At 38.3% G+C, this 22,689-nt stretch overlaps 1 protein-coding gene across 9 annotated transcripts in view; it reads right to left on the reverse strand.

The window, feature by feature from the left end:
* The window catches only part of SOX5 (SRY-box transcription factor 5), a 930,253-nt gene that overhangs the window by 792,995 nt on the left and 114,569 nt on the right, over positions 1-22,689 (reverse strand). For 2 of the 9 annotated variants that reach the window (XM_042991949.1, XM_042991953.1), the window contains one exon: positions 21,918-22,025. The exons of the other annotated variants lie outside the window; for them this stretch is intronic. The gene's annotated coding sequence lies outside the window, so the exon portion shown is untranslated. The remainder of the gene's footprint in view (positions 1-21,917; positions 22,026-22,689) is intronic. 9 annotated transcript variants of the gene reach the window in all.

Raw genomic sequence — 22,689 nt, forward strand, 5'->3', positions numbered from 1 at the left:
AGGAAATTTTTGCTAATGGGTAAAACTTCAAAGGCACTGAAACTTTAGTCAGTATGGTTTTTATTAGATGAACTGTAAATAGGTCACACAGGATAAACTGTAGTATTGTCATTTGGCATTAAGAAATGATGCACAAACTTCCTAGAATCACATGTATTTGGAAAATGTATACGCACATGTAGTTTTTTGCACCAGATGAGTACCTCACCGTGACTGAAATGCACTCCACATTGTTGTTAAATGTAAAATTGAAGGAGTAAAACATTTTAAATCATTCACCTACAAGATGTCAAAGACATGTCTTTTCCCTGGTTTTTTGAAACACACATACAGGTAATGAAAACTTTATTTACCTCGTTGAATACAAATCCTCCAAAGCCCAGTATCAGCTCATTTCCAACATTCTTTAATACCAAGGCCTGGATTTATATAAACATTCACATTCATAAAACATTTTATTTTATAGCTGTTGTAAATATTTTACTTTATTGGTGATTTGCTTAGATATTCCAATTATTTTCTATACCTCATACAAATTATTTGAAATCCTTAGTGGGTATACATACTATATATGTGTTAAAGTGCTAAAAGGTCAAGATATCTATAAAACAAGCCCAGACCAGAAGAGTGTGCTCTGTTCTAAACATAAAACTCATTCCATATTATGTATATAGAATATATATATATATATATATATATATATATATATGCATGTGTGTGTGTATATATATGTATGCATGTGTGTGTGTGTGTGTGTGTGTGTTATATATATATATATATATATATATATATATTCTAAAAAGAACAAGGGAGACCAATGAAATGCAGAAAAGTGAAATAAATATACTTTGGACCTATAATTAGGAAATAAAAACTGACGCTTCATGCTTGAAATGGTAGTAGTACATCAAACTGTACTTTTTAGGTTGACCAGAGTCATCTCTGGATTTTGTTTTCAGGTTGATATTTCATTTTATTTATTCCACAAATATGGATTGGTCATATACTATGTGTCAGGCAGTATCCTTGGGACAGGGTGTGGTGCTGAACAAGGCAGTCAGCTTCCCTGATCTCCTGGAGCTTACAAGTTTAATGGCACAAACAGACATTATACAAATAATCAGACTTTGTCTCTCTCTGTCTCTTCTGTGTCATGCACCCCCCACACACACACACACATATACACACTTACTGAAAGTAAGTACAGGATGCAGTACAGTGGAAGTATGGGGAACGTGTGAAAGAATTCGACCCCCTCTGGGAATCAAGAAAAGAATTAATGGCAGGGCCCTTTGGGCTCATATTGAAGGAAGAGCTAATGGGGCATGAATATGATGGGCAGCAGAAGGGAAAGCTGGAGCAGAGGGTACAATGTACACAGAGGCTCCGAGGTCAAAAGGACATGGTGATTATAAGTACAAAAAGCAAAAAAAAAAAAAAAAAAAAAAAGTAGATGTCAAGATATGAAGCCACAGAGATAGCAAGACAGGAAACTTTAAAGCCTTGTTAGGCAGTTGGGTGTTTATTCTGAGAGAAGTAGGAGCCATTGATGGGTTCTGGGGAGGAATGATAGAATCAAATTTGCATTTTCCTAAGATTATTGGATAAAATGAGGAAAATAGAACACAGAAATGATTGCATAAAAGGACACCATCATGTGGCATCGATGTTAGTATAGTGAAAAGATGCTGGCAACTCACACTGGGATTACAATGCTAGATATGACAAGAGGACATTTGGGGCAAGGTAGTCATCAGATGAAGAATGTGCCACAAAAGTCCCCCTTCTGGATCCAGACAGTCATTTCCCCAGCTCTAGGGAAAGGTAGCTGCTCTAGGGAAAGGTGGACTTTCCAGAGATGGAGAAATGACTGTCTGGATCCTGGAGGAGTACCTTCATAGCACACCCTACATCTGATAACTTCCGAGAAATGGAAATTTCTCTCAGCTTAAGGGACTGACTTCCCCAAGGTAAAATCCTCCCTGGCAGTAGCCAATATCCAATGTCTGGACGTGGTCTGCTGGGGCAGGGTGGGTATGGTGGCCCAGTCTGTTTATCTACATTAGGGTTAATAAACAAGGGCTGACTTTGGACGTAACCAGTGGCCTTGTCTAATCCTGCTTGCCTCATCTCTTACAGATGTTCCTGGGAGCCCTCTTCCATAAACTCTCCACGCATAATCTCCATCTCGGAGTCTCTTTCTGGGGAACCCATGCCAAAACAGCACACAAGGGCTTTCCTGTTTGTTTGTTTTTAAATCATCAGGTAAGTTATTTCATACTCATTACTTCATTAACTGCTTTCAAAGGTAGTGTATTTATAGAATGGATGTTTTAAGATCAACTTAGACCTGGACTGAACCAAATAAATTAAATTCCACCTATTATAACAATATCATAGCAAAACTTTGGCACCTGATTCACTACCCAGGGAATTAAAATCCAAGCAAGAGACTAGCTTGACCCAGTTAATCCACCTACAGGTTTTTTGTTCATTGGTCTCCCGCTAAAACTGGTAAACACTGCCATTAAAATATCTGGGAGCTAAAGCTGGTGAACGAGTATATGACTCTGGAGTGAACCAGCAGACACTAAATGGGCTTGTCTGATCTATACAACAGAGCGTTCAACCCAGCGATTTGAGCACATCCTTTCTGCTTCGTTGGTCACCAATGGATTTTCTGTTAAGTTCAATTGAGTCTGGCACTCTTTTTAGCCTTTCTCTTTTGAGGGAAAGGCTGATGCTGTTTAAAGGTCTTACTCAAAAGCAGAGTCCTTTGATTGAGAACCTCAAAAAAGACTATATCAAGAGCACACCTTTTAATACAGAGCTACACACTCCCTTATTTTAAGCCCAGCGAGGGAAGCCTAATTGTCAGAAGGATTTTTTTTATTAGTTCATTTTTATGAAGTGCACATCCTCACTGTGGCAGTTGAATCTGGGGAGAAGACTCAGTGAGAACACTGATCCATTGTATAAATTTAGTGCAGTCAGTGGTTCTAGCTCTAAGAGCCATTTGGGCAACCAAATCAAATTTGTATTGTTTTTGGCTCTTCGGGCCTCCTAACCTAGGAAAAAGGCACAGTGCTACAGAAATGTCACAATATAAAAGTCCTTATGTTGTGAAGTAATTTTAAAAGTGATTAGCAATCTACTTGCAATAGAGTTTTAGTTTGAAAAGGTATGTGGGTGCAAAAGTACTTGATTAATAAAAAAATCAATACCATCTCTTGATTCTCTACTTTTATAATTATGATTTAAAATAGGAAAAAAAATACTAGTCAGAGGTATGCTCCTCAATTGTCTGTTGGCTCTTAGATCTAACTAAACCTTATTCAGTTCTACATCACAGGGGTTTAAAACTCACCCATAATATTTCTCCAGGCTTCATTGCTAACTAGCTTTAAATCACATTCTTACAATAAGAAGAAGAGTCAGAAGAAGTGGGAGGAGAGAGAAGCCTACTCTCTCTACTTCAGGAAACATCTTTACCAACAGCTGTACTCCCTTGGGGCGGGGGGTCTAGTTCCCACAAGACAGCCCCTCCCTCTAAAGGCAGCCGACATGTGGAGTCCAGCCGCCACTGGCCAGACTTGGCTCCTGAGTTCTGCTAACAGTGCCTCCTCCCCTGGCTCCTCCAGCTCTAAAGGTAGTAGTGGCTTCCTGCTCTCGCTCGTCTCCATCTTAACTAATGCCTTGTGCTGAATTATCTCTACAGAACCATCGGACACGGGCTCTGTTTTCCTGACTGGTGCCCAACTGACACAGAGACAATCCAAAATTACTTTAGAACCAGGTCCTAATTTATGGCCACATATTGTTCTAGATGTCTTGTTTTAAATTCTTTCTGCCCAGAATTTGCAGGAAATCTCAAATTATAAACAACGCCAAACATTGGGATTGGGTTCTCAGATCGGCCCATGAACTTTGATTAAAACTTTAAAAAAAATTTTCTGTCACTATTTTTACTTATTTTTATTTTCTCAGTTTTACTAGGGATAATTGACAAAAACTTTAAGATGTTTAAAGCGTACAATGCAATTTGATATACATGTACACTTTGAAAAGATTTCCCCCCTTTGATTTAACACATCCATCACCTCATATATATCCAATCCCCCCCCTTTTTTTTGTAAGCTCTACGCCCAACCTTGGCTTAAACTCATGACACTGAGATCAAGAGTCACATGCTCTACCAACTGAGCCAGCCAGGCTCCCCACCCTACACTCACTTTTAATTACTTCATCCAAATTCTTTAATCTCAATTTCTAACCAAATCTACACCCCCTATCTAGACTTCTCTGCTGAGGTGCAGACTTACATTATCTCCATTTTCTTACTAGTTATCTGTTTTAAAATTTTTTTAATATTTATTTATTTTTGAGAGAGACACAGAGTGTGGGAAGGGGAGGGGCAGAGAGAGGGAGACACAGAATCTGAAGCAGGCTCCAGGCTTCAAGTCATCAGGTCAGCACAGAGCACAACATGGGGCTCAAACTCATGAACCGTGAGATCATGACCTGAGCCAAAGTCGAAGACTTAACCGACAGAGCCACCAGGGGCCTCTCTTACTAGTTATCTTTAATGGGATGTCCTACATGCATCACAAATTTACTCTAGACCCATCTGAACCAATTGTCATCTTGCCCATCTTGTTTCTTTGATTATTTGCTATTAAAATCCTCATAGTTATCAAGGTCAAAAACTTTGACATAATCCAAGGACTTCCTCCTTTCTTTCACATCCGGTTGGTCACTAAGGCTTACAGAGTATACATCCTCAATAGCTCTTAACATATCTTCCCTATTATCTATTCCTCCTGCCACTGCCTTAGGTTAGAAAGTCCTCTCTTCTTTGGCCACTTCAACAGCTTCCTAACTGACTTCCCTGATGTTAGTCTTCCTACCCTTCCATTCAACTCCACAATGCAACCAGAGTGATCTATCTAAATTATAAATCTGTCATTCATGTGATTTGTATTTATTTATACGATCCACAAAGCATTCAGAATATACTACTAAATAGTAAATTAAAAGTTTTATCTGACTCCTACCTAATTTTCTTAGGCTCATCACTTCCCCATACCTACACTTCCCTCCTGCCACATCAGACTCATTTCACCATAAGTATGCACCTAATACCTACTTAACATCATTTATGCCTGTTGCTTAGAATGCATACACCCACTTTTTAACACATTTTTTTGAAAAAGAAAGCAAGTGGAAGAGGGGTAGAGGGAGGAAGAGAGGGAGGGAGAGAGGGAGGGAAGGAGAGAGGAAGGGAGGGAGAAAGGGAGAGAGACAGACAGACAGATATCTCACAACTGTGAGATCATGACCTGAGCCAAAATCAAGAGTCAGACACCACTTAACTGACTGAGCCACCCAGGAGCCCCTATATCCACTTTTTAAAACTAGAAATTATCAATTGTTCTAGAAAGAAAGTTTAATGCTCATCTCATCTTATATCACAAATATATATATATGGAAGTAAGGGATTAGCATTATGTATCTAAAGTGTCATGTGAACTAAGTGCCAAGCTAATGGCTTGTGTAGTCTCCTAGAGGTCTAGACTGTCTTCTTACTCAATGTCTTTGTCTTCCTCCACTCCCTATGATAGATCTGCATGTATCACTTCTCTTCGAGTTCTTCTCTTGATAATTTATTCCCTCTACTTTACAATCTTTCATTCAAGGTCATGGCAACATAGAGAAAGAGAAGTAAGGTAAACCAGCTTGCTCCTTGGCTCTTTACTTCCTCCTGGTCCCAACTCATACCCTTTACTGTTTGAACTCAATACAGTCCTTTAGGGAAAGACAAACTGAGGACACAGAAGAAATTCACATATATATAGATTATATATTATTAACATGGTTTTTGGTTAATATATAATATGATTAATATATTGTATATGATTTATAATCATATAATTATATGATTGATAGGTGATAAATATAATAAATAGAACACATATCTATTTGTAAAACTGAGCTAGGGTGTCATAACATTCAGTCAAGGTCATTAATCTGCTCTCAGCTTCACATCTGGTAGATTATGTCTTATTGAATCCTAAAGACAGTATAGGCACATAGCAGAGACTTAATAGAAAGTTCCTGTCAAAGAGTAAGCATCTCTGCTTGAGCCACAGCTAAGAAGTTGGCTCTGAGGGGACGAATCCAAGGCAGAAATAAGCAGTGAAGAAAGGGAAATATTTGGTGGGAACAGGGGAAGCAACACTTGCAGCCAGGAAGCCAAGTGCAAGATGTATAAAGTGTAAACTTGGGGATTTTTGGCAAAAAGGTTTTAGTACTACTTTATAATTTTGGAGGATGTAAGAATTTAGGCACCTGAGAATACATTGCCATACACATCAAAGAAATGGAAATCATGTGAAACACAAATGATGCCTTGAAAATCTCTTTTATATTCCTTATCTTTCCACCATGTGCTCTCATTGTTACTTGGCCAGCTTGCAATTTGGTATTTGGAACAAACTGCAACAATGTGAAGAGCGTCTCTGGCAGCACCAAGGACTACTGTTCTCTCTGAATAGTGCCACACCAAGTTTCCAAACTAGAGAGGAGTACAGATGACCACTGCATCACACCGTTTCACTGACAACACAAAGCCAGAGAGACCAGCCCCCATGATCTCACGAGTCGACCTTTTTCAAACATTCAAATGACTGTACAGTTCTCATCACTTAGAGAATGCTTCTGTGCTTCTCATTCTAAGTGGAATTCGCCAACTGAAAGGGATGTGCTTGGGTGGTCTTTTTTTAGTGCACACCAATGTGCTCTGAATAACTGAAAAATATTTTTGACAAAGGTCAAAAAGGCTTCAGGCGGAAATACAAAACAAAGGCTTGTACTCTAAAAGCAAAACTTGGAGGATGTTGATTCTGCACCCAATCATAAAGCGTATTATTGAAAATGAACTCTTATCAGCAAATGAAACCATCTGGGTCCCAGTTATACTTATAAAGAGGAAATCTGGGTTGCTTATAAAGCCCACCAAAATCATACAAAAGAATGTGTACACATACCATATGGTACGAGAGACTTTTAATGATTAACAAAAACAAACAAATAAAAAAAAAAACCACCGTATTTGCTCAGCCTGATTACATGCTAATGGCCAAAGAAACAGGTTCTTCTGTTCAAATGCACTGTGATACAGTACAGCCATATTTCTCAAACTGGTATGTCAGCTGGACTCCTGAGGCTGTGTGGTGGTATGATGGAGTAAGGCAATATCGTGGGTGAGACAAGTCTTAACTTCCTGGTATGTCAGACTTGGAAAGAAAACTAAATAATTTGAATGTAACTCAAACATTATTTTATTTTAGCACGAACACAACTATGTTGTAGGACAGGAGGCAAAATTCACAAGGGATTTTATCAGAAAATACTAAAGTTCATAGGACTTTCACTTTACAAGATTTAGGGTGACCCGATCTTCAGGGCCTCTGACTACAGACTCCAAGGTTCCGCTCATGTTCTAAGTGCCTGAACACTCTCCAGGGACTCTGGACCCCCCAGCCCTTTTTCTCAGCTGGTTTTTCACTGCACAGCCATTCAAAAAGTGCTTTCTTGCTCAATTACTTCATGTTTCAGCTGAATCTTCCAAACTATTTAAAAATCTCATTAAGAACAGGGTCAAGGTCTTCTCATACCTTTACTTGTTAATGAGTATATGAGGTATTACCAAAAGTCATTTTAACAATAAAACTATGAATATTGATACTCCAAATGAAAAATTTAGAAATTAACACTTGCGAATTCTAAAAGAATGACAGTGTTATTGCACGTAACCATTTAGTCTTCGTATGTAAAATTACCTTAAAAGATTAAATATTTTCATCTCCATTATGTCTTTTGAAATACTTAAATTCTTTTTTTTTAAGTTTATTTATTTTGAGAGACACACACAGACAGAGACAGAGAGAGAGAAAGAGAAGGCAAAGGGAGGAGCAGAGAGAGAGAGAGGGAGAATCCCAAGCAGACTTCATGGGATCAGTGCAGAACCCAATTCAGCGCTCGAACTCACAAAACTGTGAGATCATGACCTGAGTGAAAATCAAGAGTCGGATGCTTAACTGACTGAGCCACGCAGGTGCCCCTGGGTTATTTAAACTCTTAAACTGCATGGAGATAAACTAGGAAGTTTATCCCCACCTCACTGAAGGCATTAATAGAATTGTCATGAAGGAGGACATACCAGTCTCGGGTACCACCGACTTAATTTGGAGATTGTTCACATTAGCTGCACGCTTTTTCTGTCGCTCCTTAAATACACCTATTCCTTCTGTTCTACTGTTGCACATTTAGTGTAAACGGGCAGCCCAAAAAGGTGTCCTTCTCATTTCATCCCATAAACCACTCATACTGCGCTGTCTCAGGGTTTGATTGTCTGATCCAAGTATACTTGCACTCCATCAGCTGTAAGTTTCCACTGATATGTCATCCTATTATGAATCTGTTTCTGCTTTTCCTCAAAGTCAAACTTCCAATCCTCCAGATTCAGACTCCTCTATTGAAATGCAGGGGAATGAACATCACTGATACATTGAGGGAAATTTTCTCAGAATCCTTCCACGTTACTGATAATCTTAGATAAATGTCAGGTGAGAAGTGGGTAAGAAAGGTCAGATGACAAGTTTCAGAACTGCCATGACATTGTGAATCATGAATAGTAGAGAATGATATTCCAAAGTAGGATAAAATTTCCAGACATATTTAAAACAGAAAAAATATATATGAGGACTATAGCATAAATGTATTATTTTACTGAGGCAGATATACATCTTTTCAGAGCTACTGATACTTTAAATAATGTTTTTTTTTCCATGAAAGAAAATCACAGTATGTAAGGGGTATCTGACAACAAGACACGTTTGAATTATAGTAACTTTTGCTTTTACTTAAGAAAACATATTTAAATGATCATAGCTGTCATTCTGGTAAACTTTAAAATTTCATATGATAACAACTCTAAGATGAGACCACAGTATTAAGCTATCTGTCATGAAATGACCCTGCTAAGTGAAGTTCTAGACAGTTTTCAGCAAAGTACCCAATACTAATCGCTTAAACTAGGGCCTCCAGAGTCTCTGAAACCACTGTAGTGAGGATTAATGAACTGACCTGGTCCCAGAAAACTTCTAGAGACGCTTTGAAGTACTTTCAAGTATAAAATGAATGCAATGTTTTAAGTAGTGGTTCACTGGTATTTTACCAAGGTAGGCAGATATAAAAGGAAATTCTTTCAGGTTGCAGTCACTTCAATAACAAGATAGTTAACAAATAAAAATGAAACCTCACCAAGTTAACATACCACTTCTCAATATTTTTTAATTGTGCAATAAGAGACATGAACCATAACATTAATAGGTGAGTCAATTACTATTTTTGAAACAAAATGGATAACGTTTATCATCTCCTAAGATACAAAGAGCCCTACGAAGGAAAGCTAAAATGTAGTGGAGATAATGCAGTCCAAACTCCTTCCATGTCTAATGGTCCTTCTATGATCAACCTCTTCTACGTCCCTCCAAGAATATCATCTGCTACTATGTGACTATCTTTTAATTCAAACATACCTAGCTCTTTCTCAGTCCAGGGATTTATATTTGTGGACTGCTCTGCCTGGAAAGCTGTCTTTGGCTCAGGAGAAAGTAGGCTCCATGGCACAGGGCATATCTTGGACACGGCTTTGCTATATTCACAACTTACCTAATGAGGTGCCCCCCTTTTCCCAGGTCCTCTCTGTCATATAGTCTTCCATACTTCCTTTTTTAAAATGTTTAATATGGTTAAGTACATATACTATTTACTATCTTAACCATTACGGTGTACCGTTTACTAGTGTTAAATATATTCATGCTATCGTGCATGCTATCTCCAGAACTTTTTTCATCTTGCAAAACGGAAACTCTATACCTGTTAAAAAACAAATTCCCTTTCCCACCTTGTCCCAGAACCTGGCAACTACCATTCTACTTTCTATGATTTTAACTAGCCTAGGAACCTCATATAACTGGAATCATATTGTACTGTGTCTTTTGTAGCTGGCTTATTTCCCTTAGCCTAATGACCTCCAGGTTCATCCATGTTGTAATATGTGTCAAAATTTCCTTCCTTTTTTAAGCTGAATAATAATCCATTGTAGGTATAAACCACATTTTGTTTATCTATCCATCCACTGATGGGCATTTGGGCTACTTCGACCTTTTGGCTATTTTGTTTAATACCATCATGAACATGGGTATACAAATACCTCTTTGAAACCCTGCTTTTGGGGTGCCTGGGTGGCTCAGTCGGTTAAGTGTCTGACTTCAGCTCAGGTCATGATCTCACGGCTTTTGAGTTCAAGCCCCAGGTCGGGCTCTGTGCTGACAGCTCAGAGCCTGGAGCCTGCTTTGGATTCTGTGTCTCCCTCTCTCTGTCTCCCTCCCTCCCTCTCTCTCTCTCAAAAATAAATAAACATTTAAAAATTAAAAAAAAAAGGATAAACCCTGTCTTCAATTACTTTGGATACCTACGCAGAAGTGTACTGCTGGATCATATGGCAAATCATATGTTTAATTTGGGCTCCATACTGTGTTCCATAGCAGCTATCCATTTTGTATTTCTACCAATAGTGCACAAGAGTTCCAATTTCTCCATATCCTCATGAACGCTCATTTTATATTGTGAAGGGCTTTTTGTAGTAATCATCCTGATGAATGTGAGGTGGTTCTACATTCCTTTTTAGCGTGTATCTACCTTTGTTCATTTATTCATTTTTAAAAAATTTCTTACTAAAGCAGTTTTTGAGATAGACTTGCCAAAGGAGATAGAGAAACCAATAAAAAAGATGTGATAGCTTCTTTCTGAAATGGTTTGGGTATAGTCTGGAATTAAAAGCGAGTAAAATCAAGTCAAAGTAAGTATCTTACTCAGTGTGTACTGGCAATAAGCACCAGAGCTAAAAAGGCTCTTCATTATTCCTTCCATAGAAAGCTTAAAACTGAGTGAGCCCAGCCTGAACCGGGATCTGCTCTCCCTCACTTACTTGTTCAGATGATGTTTGGTCAATTATTTCACCCTCACTTCCTCATGTGAAAATGGAGATAAAAGAACTCACTTATTGGAGTGGGGTGTCTGTTTGTGTGAGAATTAAATGACCATATCTGGGACATAAGAAAATGGCCAGTAAGTAGTAGATATTATGTTTAATTACACACTTTTGCCTGCATTGTTATGTTACAAAATTCCTGCACATAGTCATGAAATTTAAATACCACCAATTTACTATCTCTTATGGTCTATGGAGCAAATGAAAATTTAAAACTATAATAAACTTACTCATTAGTCATGATTTCCTGCTTTATCATCAGTACCTCTATCCTTATCTTATTCATCATTGTATCCCCAAGTCCTAGCAAAATATTCAACCCATAGTAAACATACAACAAAATATTTAATAGGCATGGCAATGATTATTCATATATCCCTAGTTAGGATTCTACAACTTGCTTGTCACTTTTGTGCAGAGTTCTGTGGGACTATTCCAGGAACTCCTAGAAAAAGAGTTAAGAAATAGAGACGAATTTTGATATTTTTCTGTCTGAGAAGCAGTCCCAGATCATTAGCAGTTTGTGGAGAGCCACCGAATTAGAGTGGCCTTTAGGTAACTAGGTTGAAAGAACTGCTTAAATTCCTTTCCACTATACTTAAAGTATCATTTTTATTGTTATTAAAAATTGCTAATGTCAACTGAATGAACATGTTACCCAGTTCATGGCAGCCTAAACTGCTGAGGTAAGAAATTATAATGAATAGTTATTAGAGTGCAAACCATTACATGAATGCAATGGGGAGTCACAGAGCAACAACTAGATAATTTCTGTCTAACTATTGGGTAATTAATGCAGTAAGAAAATAACATGTACATATTGGAAATGAAGGATTATAGATTATTTGCACTTATTTTCTTTCCGTGGCAATTAAATTAACTATCTTTGATTTCTCACCTGTTACCATGGTTATTTTCGGTGATCCAGGTCATTAATGTCTTGAATATAATAGTTACATTAAAATTACAGCTCTTTCAACTTTGCAGAAAGATTCTAAAGGTACTGTGAAAGAGAAAGCTGTTGGCTTAAGGGAAAAGTGCTGCCTGTTGAATGAAATTGTTTAATCATCTTAAAGCCAAGCAGTCCCATACTTTGTTCCTTCCTGATTTCCTCCTGTAGTATCACTGAGATTTTGTTCACATAGCACAGTAATGAATAGACAGGTGTTTTTGTGACAGTAAATTTTAACTATGCTATTAACTACCTACTTATGTTGTTAATTCTTCCTCTCAATAATGAGAATGACAAGTTCTCTCTACCACACTATAGAAAATTTGGGGGGTGGGGAGAAAGGGACACTTGTGTGGCTCAACTGATAAAGCATCTTACTCTTGATTTCGGCTCAGGTCATAATCTCACAGTTGTGAGATCGAGCCCCATGTTGGGCTCCATGCTGGGCATGGAGCCTGCTTAAGATTCTCTCTCTCCCTCTCCCCTTACCCCTCTCCTGCTCATGCACACACACATGCGTTCTCTCTCTCTCTCCCTCTCGAAAAAAAGGAAGAAGAAAAAGAAGAAAGGAAGAGAAAATACAGGGAAAATAATATATATTAATTATATTATGAGAAACAAATATTGAAACAAAATCAACTCTCAATTCTCTAAAAAGAAAAAAAATGTGAATAACAAACCAAGCTCCATTGGGGCCATGACAACAGGGTCCAACAGCTTCATGCCATAAATCACTGCCATGAGACTTCTCTCTGGAATATATGTCCCACTAATCATGGCCGATGCTGACTAAATGTGAGAGTCATACTGTAAAAATCAAGGCAGTATTTTCCTAATTCTTTTTTTTTCTAGTTGATTTCTGTTTTCAAAAGTTAGTTTACTCATATACTTATGGGTTTATTTATCCATCTACTCAATTATCAACTTGTTGGGGCCTTGATTTTATGTTCTGTGGGGCTTTGTACTGTCCTCTTCTTCTCTTATTATATGCCTTCTTCCTAAAGCACCCATCTAATCTCCAGCATCCCCCTAATATATCTGGGCCCAGGGCAAGCAGATAAATGGAGGCACCCCTTCTCTGTGGCCAGCCCCTCTCAAACAGCTCTCCTCTGGCCATCCTTGGACCTACGGTTACACATTCCAGGGCAAAGTATGACCCTTGAAGGACAGACCACACAAAGAGCTTGCACAGGCCTCATCAACAGGTATGAAGTCTTTGGACAGAGAATTACAAGGTATAAATTTCCTGGAGCATGTCTAAGATAGGGTCTAGTAGATTTTTCATCTACCCAGGAGCGAAGGAAGAAGCCGAGAAGGGTGAGGCAGAAGGCCCTCTAACGCACAAGGTACATAGAAGGGGTTCCAGTATCCCAGATCATATTTTACAAACAATATGATATACCTGAAAAGCAGACAACAATAAATTGACTGCCTTAACTAAATTCCATATCTTAAATCCTCTCTGTCTCCAAAAGCTGTCCTTCTTGCCAATAACTTGTATCAATGTGTTATGTCAAAACAGGAATATGACATGGTGACTCACGAGTTCAGATACAAGATTTGTATACCCTCAATGCAACAACCTTTTTATTTGAACAAAGGAGGGAGTCCAGAAGATGAAATCTTCATTTCCTGTAAATAAATTTTTGAGGGGCCTCTTCGCTACTTATACTTCTTGCATTGAGTTATGCACAATTTAAAAAAAATTTCCAATGTTTATTTATTTTGAAACAGAGAGAGAGAGAGAGAGAGAGAGAGAGAGAGAGAGAGAGAAAGCAAGGGAGAGGCGGAGAGAGGAGACAGAATCCCAAGCAGGCTCTGCACCATCGGCACAGAGCCTGATGCAGGGCTCAAACTCACGAACTGCGAGATCATGACCTGAGTGGAAATCAGAGTTGGACGCATAACCAATTGAGACATCCAGGTGTCCCATGTTATGCACAATTTTAAACTTCATCTCAAGAGTGCACCAACAAGCCTAAAGCACTGCTTTTACATTCCTCTTTAACGTCAGAAGAATACAGAAAAGGTTTGAAGCCAGGCATTCAGATGTTGCTGGAACAGAGAATGAGAAATGGTGGCAGGTTGACAGATTACTAGAAATATGTGGCAATGGGGGAGGTCCCCTGCATAAATGAGCACTTTTCTTCTGTTGATTCATTCATTCCTTTACTTAACAAATATTTCTTAAGAACCTACTATATCCTACCCACTGTTTGAGGAATTAGAGAATCAGTGATGAACAAAAGTATCAAAAGTCCATACTCTTGGTTATAACTCAAGGTTATAGCCTAAGTGATTAGATTAAAATTGGCCAAACCATTGCATTAATATAAAATTACAAACTGTGAAAAATGCTCTGGAGGAAAATTCAAGGTATTCTAGCCTAGTATATAACAGGTGGACTCAAGGGATGCCTGGGTGGCTTAGTCGATCGGGCATCCAACTTCGGCTCAGGTCATGATCTCACAGTTGGTGGGTTCGAGCCCCATGTTGGGCTCTGTGCTGACAGCTCAGAGTCTGGAGCTTGCTTCAGATTCTCTGTCTCCCTCTCTGCCCCTCCCCTGCTTGCCTTGAGCGTGCTCTCTCTCTCTCTCTCAAAAATAAACAAACATTTAAAACAATTTAAAAAACAACAGGTGAACTCAATCATATCTGGGACATCAGTAAAGGCTCTCCTGAGGAAATGTCATTTCAGCTGATCTGAAATGAATAAGTTGGACATGAATAGCTTACTAGCCAGAAAGAAATGAAAACTCAATGGCCCTAAGATGGAAAGGAAATACACTATGTGTGAAAAACTGAAGAATGGCCAGTTGGCATAGAGAGCAGAAAGCGAGTTCTAAAAGAGTAGCACAGATCATGCAGGGTGTTGCAGGCCCTGTACACATTCTGGTCTTTATCCCATGCACAGTGGGATAGAGAAGGGGGAAGGCCTATGATCAGATATGCATCTTTAATCTTTTTGTAGTATTGAGCATCAACTAGAGCACAGAGTGAGAAGATATAGAAAAGACTCTCAATAGAGAGGTGATTGCAGAATCCTGGAAATATGGAACCTTGGCCCAGGATGGATGCTGGTGAAGATAAAAAGTTGACATATGAACAATAGTTTAGTGGGGTAAAATCAACCTAGGATGTCAAAGAAAAATGAGAGGGAGCATGATGCTTTGGCTAACACAAGATGTATAGGGATGTCATTAGTTAAGACATGCACCCTGAAGAAGAATCAAGTTTGAGCGGGTGGAGAGGAGTTCCATTTTGCATCTGAAGGCCTAAAACACAGGGTGGTAAATCCTCATTTCCCTGATAAAATGTTCATGATTGATATCATAAAAAGAGAGGTCCAATCAAGAACTCTTAAACTGAGAATGAGAGATTTTTTGTTTGCTTACCTCTATCAACTCAGTCTAAGAATAAAAACTAAGAAACTATGTGTGTGTGTATGTGTCTTTTAAGTCTCAGTTTTTAAGTTTAAAACTTTTTAAAACCTCATTAATATAATGAATTTACAAGAGTTTAAAGCTGGAAAAGATCACACAAAGTGTATAGAGTTGAAAAATGTGCTTCCCCAAAGCTTGTGATTTGCCCAAAGTTACTCAGTGACTGAATGATATTGTCAGAAACCAGCCCCAATTCTGGTAACCAGAGCAGTGCTCTTTCCAGGACAGGAATGGTGTGCTTCCTAGTCTGGTTGACAGCCCACATCACCTGGGGGCGAGGAGTAGGGAGTGTGGAATGGATTTTACACACACACATGCGGGACCCTCATCCCTAAGATTCTCTTCCCCAGCAATCTGGAGTAGAGTCCAAGGGTCTGTACTTTTAAATGCCTTCCAGGTGTTGAAGACTGGCCTGATTCAGGACCCGGTATTTTTAATACCCTATACTACCTCTCCTTAGACCATTATATAAGGTTTGTAAATAGAGATTTAAAAAACAATTTTTTTTCTAATTAAATACCTCCAGTTTATAAGGCAACTAAATGTGTTCATTATGAAAAATATTCATCACTGGAGTGAAATCAAAGGTTGAAAATTCAGTTTGACATAGATGTGAAATATAAGAGGCTTTACCATTGCTATCAAAATATAACATATTTCCAGTACAAAAACAATCCATTATATATCTCCTTTTTATAAAATAAAAATCACTTGGTTGTGCTCAGTTTTTTTAGAAATTAAAAATAGTTTTGTATTCATTAAGAGTAAATGTCTAATTTAGTTATTTCATTTTATGCTTTATTTTTTATTTTTTCTTCCTTTAAGAAAGATACAACAGGTCAAAATCCAGTCCAACCTATTCTTTGTGTATTCTAAAAACACAAAATGACCCCCCCAAAAAATATGGAGGGGGGATGTTGTAAGACTGAAAATTTTTGTATAAGCAGCATTAATACCAGATTTTATAAACAATGTAAACAAGAGAGTAAACTTGGAAAATTGAGCAAAATTGGATACTACCAATAAAGCAAAAAATAATCCTTTAAGTATTGATAATCATCCTAGACCTCAGTGAAAGGAGTCACAGGGATCAAAGTGAAATGAAGCAGTTATGAAGGACATAAACGAAGGCACAAAAGGGGGCAGGGATTGTAGGTAGGGAACTAGCACATCTGGCTTTAGTAGAGAATTGAATATAGTGAGTTATTTTTGTCTGACTGACCATTATGCCACAGAAACATGCAAATGCTTTCCTGGTTTCTTTCTTTTCAGATTCCATAGCACCTTTGTTTCTCTCTGTTCCTCCTCTCTCTCTCTCTCTCTCTCTCTCTCTCTCTCTCTCTCTCTCGGTGGCCATTAACTATACTGACAGTTTGACAGGCTGAAATAAGGAAATAAAACACTTAAACATTGTTTCCTGATGTATGCATTCATCTCTGCTGCCAAACACAGATATTGAGGAGATACTTCACTCCTCCTGTCAGCTCACTAAATTACACCCCAGCTCGCAGGCAACACTGAACTCAGGTCTCTCCCTCCCAATGAGGCTCAGTTCCTTCCAGAAGAATATGCAAAGGCTGCCTTCCTTCTTGTTGCCTAACTACTTCCTTTATCATTTTGAATACCGAATTTTCTTAAGCTATGGATTAGATGTCTAAGAGCTGGTTACTTTCCTACTTTTTAAAAGCTGTCAGAATTCAGTTTTATTTCTTAGAGTGTGATGCGATGAGTAATGGCAAATGAATACTAAACCTTTGGTTAAAGGTCTACCCGTTTTACAACCAAGGAAGAGTTCTGACCTTTCAAAACTAGATACTGATTAAGCTAACACTGATTCTCTGGATAGGTCCAGTGATAGGCAGAAGAAAGGTTGATCAGGACATCCCAAAATGTACCATATCACAAATAACAGATGCTTCCTCCATTATTATTTGCATGGGGCAGCTAAAGTCAGACACCTGTACAGCAAACGTGGAAAGTCTTACAAATAAAAATTTATTTCAGAGGAGACTGATGGGGATTAAATTTTGAGAGAATAATAGATGAGAGGGATAAAAGGAGGGATAGTGGCTTTCAATTGGTTATTACCTGCTTTTAACCACATGAATATGAAGAAGGAGAAATTTCAAAGCAAAATATTTAAGAATCGAAAACAGAAAGGATAACAGAAGTAAATCGCTCACACTTCTTTGCTTTATTCTCTCAACAACACTGATTTAGCAACTACTATGTAGAGTGTACAAGTGTATGTCCTCTGAACGATGCTAAAGGCACTCCCACATGTAGCCTGCCTGGCTCCTAAGGAACTTCCAGTCCTAGAAGACATGCCACAGTCATAAGGAACTAAGGGCAAGGTGGAAGGTATTTCCAAATGGAGGTACAGATAAAATGCTGTGGAAATTCACAGGAGGAAGGAATGCCCCAACCCCCACTACCTACAATTAGGAAATCACAACTCTGTTGGCTAAGAGATCAAAAAACTCCCCTATTTGGAGACTTAAATATTTCATTGTAATTACTTGTTTTATGTTATGTGCCTTCTCTGTCAGGCTGTAACATCTGTGAGTCCCCATGCCTTATCTTCTCTCTTCATGACTATACTTTCAAAACTGACACAGTGGGTGGCACATGACATACTTACTCCCAATAAATATTTGTTGAATGGATGAGTGAATTATCTTGTGATTATGAGCACTGACTGAATCTGACCTCCTGAGAATGGTTTTCTGAGTTTCCGATTCATATAATTCCCTAACTTCTAGAGAAGATCACCAATAAAACAGATGGGGGACTCGCATAAAACTGCTGGACACCCCAATGATCATAGCATACTATATTTAACTAGCACAACTGCCAAAACATAGCCATGACCAAATGACCAGGTTTGTAGAATTAGGGTTTCCTTTTACTCATAAGGAGCCTCTTCTACAATCAGATAATCATTACTGATTACAGGATTAACCGTGAAGGTGATGCACAAGAAAACTTTCTGTAGTGTTTCTTTCTCTTCTTTGCTTCATATTTTTTCCAAGGAAAAATACTTTTTAAAAATGTCCTTGCACCATCATCCAAGAATGGCAATCCAGCTATTGCTAATATAAATTATCAATACAAGTGAAAAGTTACTACAGTGAAGATTAGAACACAGTAATGAAAGCATAGGTCATTAAACAAATCCATTTGAAGAACAGTTCAACCAGATAAAATTAAATACTTTTACAATAAACTATCTAGCATCCAAATCATTTTGCTTTATCAAATGTCATCTGAAATAATATTAGCTACTATTTACTAAGCATTTATTTATAGGCACTAGGCATGGTGTTACAGGACTATTTCTTCACGGAAGTCTCAAGATTACCTTATGAAAGGGTAATCTTTATCCCCACATCACAGATAAAAACACTGAGGCATGGAAAGACTCTCCTGGAAGTTGGCGAATCCAAATCCACCACGGTCTGAAACTCCAAACCATTTATTTCCATTCCAACTATTCCACTCTCAGCCATCATTATATAATGCAGCAATTATGTTTACTTTGTCTTAAAATTGTCAAATATTTCACAAGGAAATTCTTCTTAGTAGTGGTCATAACTTTAAACTGAGCTCTTTCAAGTTACTATAACATGCAAAATACAAGCGTAGCTACCTGACTTGAAAAATATATCAATCATAACATAACATTTGTTACCTCATTGAAGAAGACTGAAGCAAGCTGTCTGACTCAAAATACCATTTTGATTATGGAATAAGGGATTATACATGAGGCTAGGGTTGAGCAAAGCCCTGAGAGTTGAGTCTTGCTGGGGTTTGAGGGTAAGTCAGGACATAAACAGCAGGACACTTTTCACTAATTTCTCCCATGCCTCTTGCTTTTGCTTTGTCCCACAGTTTTCTGAAATGTCTTGACAAGATGTTACCTTTTAAAACATTGAAAGGGGCACTTTGGGAAAAAAAATTGTTCTTCTTATTCCCCTTTAGCCATAATTTGGGTGAAGTATGAATAATTCTGACCACAAAAACTACACTCTGTTGTAATGTATCGCCTTCTAATGGTTTCTTCTGGACTTAAGGGGTCAAAAGAAAAACCTTGGTTTTGCCATGCCCCCAGATCCTTCTCTAAATTTAATTAACATATATTTTATTAAGGGATAAGAAGGTTAAGATTTTTGTCCTCAGCTTCTGAGACAACAAAATGATTTTATACATATCCCACCCTTAACCAAAGACTATCTCCTATCACCACACTTACATCTCTCTTCAATTCTATTTATCTTTTTATTTATACATACTTTAGGGAGAGAGACAGAGAGCACAAACAAGGGAGAGGGGCAAAGGGACAGAGGGAGAGGGGGAGAGAGAAGGAGAGAGACAGAGAGAGACACTCTTAAGCAGGCTCCACATTCAGCATGCAGCCCAACACAGGCCTCGATCCCACGACGGGATCATGACCGGAGCCAAAATCAAGAGTTAGGTGCTCAACTGACTGAGCCACCCAGGTGCCCCTCTCCTCAATTCTATTTTAAAACTGAATATTCACTCGCAATAACACTAGATCTTTAGCTCATAATATGGAAATATAGGTAGTAGAGAGAAAATAGAAATGGCAGTGGAACTGTACAGAGACAAGAAAAAGAAGGAAGGAAAAAAAGATGGAAGGGAAGGAGACAGCGTCTTTTTGTTTAGTCCACACCCTCTGGTAAAGTTAGAGGTTTGCTGTAAGATAAAATTGCCTCTTTCACTACTCAATGATATTTTATGTCTATGTAACTTCCTTCTCAAATAGGTTAATTACAGAGGCAATTAGTCTAGCTACACACAGGATGTCACTATTCCCTTATATATATAGAACCAGCACACATGTTTCAGGCAGAGAAAAATATCTGTAAAGACCAATTTCAAAATGGAATAGAATTCTGTGCTGTGAGATGCTATTTTGCCTAGTTTGTGTTAAATTTCATTGTTTTCACCGTCCTTGTTTACTGAATAGCCTTTATGTCTTATTATTGTCGAAGTCCTCTGCGTGAACTAGGTAGGTCTGCTCAAACCAGAATAAAAAATCCAAAAAGGAGAGGTATCGTGGCACAAGGTAACTGAATAGGAATAAGTTGAGGCCTTATTAGCAAGGCAAATGGATAGGAAAAAGGGAGCTGGAACTGAAAAAGCTAATTCTATATTAGTTTAAACAAATGTTCTGACCTATACAGCTCCTAGGTTTTTTGTGCAAGTACTGTATTTTACATATTCAGAGTTTGGAAATTAGGGACTACTGCAATTCTGAGAACAAAGGGTTCACAGCACGAGAAGCATTCGAAGTGAGCTTTTCTAAAAACTGACTATATGTAGCTCTGGGTAGCATGATCCAGTCTTGGTGACACATGTGGAATTCACAGGAAGAGCTGTTAAGTCACTAATAATGGCATCCATTTTAGCCTGAAACTACTAACTACTGATTATTGCTTATATATTTATCAAAAACAAAATGATAAAGTGCTGTTCAAAAGCATAAATTGCTGTATCTAGTACTAAATGCATATTCATAGAGGGCACTGTCCTTCTTGATGGTAGCTACCCAGGAAGACAAAACTGCAAGACACTAATGACACACTAACATCTGTGGTTCATTAGCTCGCTTGTTTACTGTGGCAATAGTGAAAGCAAGGTCCTAAGGTCAGATCCTCATATTAACCAGTGCATTCCTTTCTCTTCTTTGGCCATAGATTATTTTACTCACTTCTGACTGGCCGTCTCAAATGAGACTTGCCATTGGTCACAACAGGGCCTGAGAGAGAGATACAGTGACCATTAGTACAAGAAAAAGAATTCAAATCCTACTTCCTGCTGAACGATGGCTCCCCTGCCTTCTTTTCACAAACGAAGCACTACATACTGCTCAAAGTCAACCTGGGAGTGTGTGCGTCAGCCCCGGGGACCCCTCTGCCCGGGTTTGAATCCTGGCTCCACCTCTTACTAGCTGTTGAGTCATGGCAAATTACTCAATTTCTCTCTCTCTCTCTCAATTCTCTAAGCTAAAAAATGGGTATAATAATAGTACTTGGTTCCCAAGGGACTTAGGAGGCTTAAATTAGATGCTACGTGCAAAGACAAAGAGCAATAACTGGCAAAAAAAGAAAGTCCTCAAAGATAGTAACTGTAAGTATTCTGTACTGAACACAAAGTGATGGGCTTTTCTCATTTTACGTGCGTGTGTGTGTGTGTGTATTTAAATCTGGAGGTCTTGCATTTAAATTTAACGTCCTTTCAGAAAAAGAAGAATTTTACATGGTGGTTCAGATTCTACAGGATAAGAGAACTGATGTTTGTAAATCCCTCTCTCGGCACCAGAATCTTCCCACAGTCTAGTCTGGTTCAGCGGTGTCTCTGGCATTTCAATCCAGCTTACCTGAGTGTATAGCAGCAGCAATGTAGAAACGGGCTTTCTTCCTCAAAAACGAATCCAAAGCTACTGCTGATGACACAGGGATGAGCAGGGAATGCAGTGATCTCCCTTCTAGAAGATGAGCAGTGCCACTCAGAACTTCTTAAGTAACTTTTGTGTAACAGATCATTGGCTTATTGCTTCTACTTGACCTTTTTGCCCTATTTCCTCTGGGAGTTTGTGAGTGGGTGAGTAAGCCAGCTTCGCAGCTAGGCAAATAAGTTGTTTTGACTATAGTGCCTACAGATACAGAGATATCTGCATATGCATATTCTTTCCAATGCATGCACCAGGATAGCTCCAGAAAGTATGACAATTAAAAATGTATTCCAGAAGTAATAAAGGAGCAAATTAGGAGATTTCCTTCAGTGTAATAGCCAAATAAATAATGTTTGTTATTACAAGTCACACACATGTGGTTTCAGTCTCATAATCTTTTCACGTGGGATTGCCTGATGAGATTTAGTCCTTTTGTGGAGGATATGCACCTCAAGTTTTAAAATTATTGATCTTGTATTTTTAGCCACCGTAACAGCTGATTTGAACTGACTTCATGGACAACCAGATCAATTGTGTAGATGGTACTACTTAGTCGGGCATGGGGGAAGGGAATCAACTAAAGCAGCCTATGAAATGGGCGATAAAATCACTATCAGAATAGACACTATAAACACAATAGAATTCTTCACAGCCCAGTTCTTCTTTACACAAATTAGGGCATAGAGCAATTCAAATC

The sequence above is a fragment of the Panthera tigris genome, chromosome B4 (assembly GCF_018350195.1).
Source record: "Panthera tigris isolate Pti1 chromosome B4, P.tigris_Pti1_mat1.1, whole genome shotgun sequence".
NCBI classification, from domain to species: Eukaryota; Metazoa; Chordata; class Mammalia; order Carnivora; family Felidae; genus Panthera; species Panthera tigris.